Source organism: Phodopus roborovskii, unplaced genomic scaffold (genome assembly GCF_943737965.1).
Source record: "Phodopus roborovskii unplaced genomic scaffold, PHOROB, whole genome shotgun sequence".
In the NCBI taxonomy this organism is placed as follows: domain Eukaryota; kingdom Metazoa; phylum Chordata; class Mammalia; order Rodentia; family Cricetidae; genus Phodopus; species Phodopus roborovskii.
The window spans coordinates 2,452,501-2,454,757 of NW_026126576.1; the positions used below are offsets into that span (position 1 = coordinate 2,452,501).

The following is a 2,257-nucleotide window of genomic DNA, read 5'->3' on the forward strand; positions in this document are numbered from 1 at the left end:
AGGGCACTAAAACAAATAGCATCCTCAGATCATGATACAACAGCTTTTCTAAATCGTCTAATACACTTAAGCCTTTCTTATTTTGTGAATGTTTGACTATGAAAGCTCTGAGCGTATAAAGCCAAAGATTTATCTTAAATATTTTTAACAAACTTTTTTTAAATTTAATTAATATTGGATTGTTTTCTTCTACTAACACCTATATAAATACTTAAAAACTATCAAAATGACCTTAGTTTTTTGAAATTTGACATAAAACAACTGAAAAATACCTTTCAAAATAATGTTACAAGAGTTTAAAATAGGTCTTTGCAGACGCCGCTGTCCCTTGCCGCTTCTTCCTGCAGCCATGGTCAACCCCACCGTGTTCTTCGACATCACGGCCGATGGCGAGCCCCTGGGCCGCGTCTCCTTCGAGCTATTTACAGACAAAGTTCCAAAGACAGCAGAAAACTTTCGTGCTCTGAGCACTGGAGAGAAAGGATTTGGATACAAGGGTTCCTCCTTTCACAGAATTATCCCTGGATTCATGTGCCAGGGTGGTGACTTCACACGCCATAATGGCACTGGTGGCCGGTCCATCTACGGAGAGAAATTTGAGGATGAGAACTTCATCCTGAAGCATACAGGTCCTGGCATTTTGTCCATGGCAAATGCTGTACCAAACACAAATGGTTCCCAGTTTTTTATCTGCACCGCCAAGACTGAGTGGCTGGATGGCAAGCATGTGGTCTTTGGGAAGGTGAAAGAAGGCATGAACACTGTGGAAGCCATGGAGCGTTTCGGGTCCAAGAACGGCAAGACCAGCAACACAAGATCACCATTTCCGACTGTGGACAACTCTAATTCTTTTGACTTGCAGGCATCTTACCCACCAGACCATTCCTTCTGTAGCTCAAGAGAGCATCCCCCACCCCATCTGCTCGAAATGCCCTGTAATCTCTGCTCTCACTGAAATTGTTTGGGTTACATATTTTCCTCATTCCTCTCCAAGTCTAGCTGGATTGCAGAGTTAAGTTTATGATTATGAATAAAAACTAAGTAAGAACTGTTAAAAAAAAAGTTTAAAATACAGTAGGGTCATATAATATGATTGTGTCATTCATAAGCAGATGTTGATGGCGTTTGTTAATTTACATTTATAATGGATCACATTTACAATAACTCAATAATTTATGTTTTATTTAAAATATTGACATTCTACTTATAATGTATCTTTAAACTATCTAAATTGGAAGGTTTTACATAAAAGTGAATAAAATGTATGTTTACAATATTTACTAAGCTATTTAGGTAAGTAAATAGCTAATATTTAAAAAAAAGAGGGTGTTGTATACAGAAAAATAGACAAAAACCGAATTGCATGAGAGAAATGAATAGAAAAAGGCTATGCTAATGTCAAGATGGTATGACAGGTATATTTTGTATTGTTTAAGATTTTCTGTAGTCCTATATTTTCTATAAAAGATTTTTTTTAGTCAGATAATATATTACAAAGTCTATCCCTCTTTTGCCTTTCTGTGCAAAACCAGATCCACACCATTTTATGCTAAGAATTTTGAGTCTAGAAGTTGTTGCTTCCCTGAGGTAGGTACTGAGCACTCAGGCATGGAGATCACATTTTCTTCACTATCTAATAGCATCTCCGTTTCTAGATTGCTCCCCAAATAAAAACAAGCACTGAACTTCCAATCAGTGATGATAATTTAATTTCCCTCTCAGCTGTAAGTACCAGCAAACAGTCAGGCAATCAGTGAGAAAAACATGTTCTCCTGGTTTATTTTTACATTAAGTAATTAACATTTTTTTCTCTCTAACTAACACGAGGTCTAAAAGTATAGGCTTAGCTGACCTAATTGCAGAAGACTTTTTAGAAACAGGCACGAGTGGATTTGGGGAAGGCAAAATTTAGAAGTGAGGTGTTTCAAGAAAACCCGGAAATGACAGAACTCTTAGAAGCGTCTTCAAAATGCAGAACGTATTGGACTAAGGTGGTTTTATGAAAGATTGTCAATGGCTTAAGAGATGAACAGGAAAGATCCAAGGTTCCCTTCCAGTGCAGTGTGCAGCATTGTGTAGCAGAACTTCCTGTCTGGGTTTGCTAGATTCCATAGATATGTGCAGTTTTAATGCCCTGTTATTGAGGTGACTGAATATCTCTATACAGAGATGGAAGTTAGGTTTCGGGGTCTTGTTCATGAGTTGTTTGTAATGCTGTCATTTGTCTGTCCAGAGACATGCAATTGCTTTCTGTTTT

The 2,257-nt window shown here is 37.5% G+C and overlaps 1 pseudogene; it reads left to right on the forward strand.

Annotated features, from left to right (window-relative positions):
- The first annotated feature begins 309 nt into the window (after positions 1–309).
- On the forward strand, positions 310–1,048 carry LOC127236064 (peptidyl-prolyl cis-trans isomerase A-like; annotated as a pseudogene).
- Positions 1,049–2,257: the final 1,209 nt, after the last annotated feature.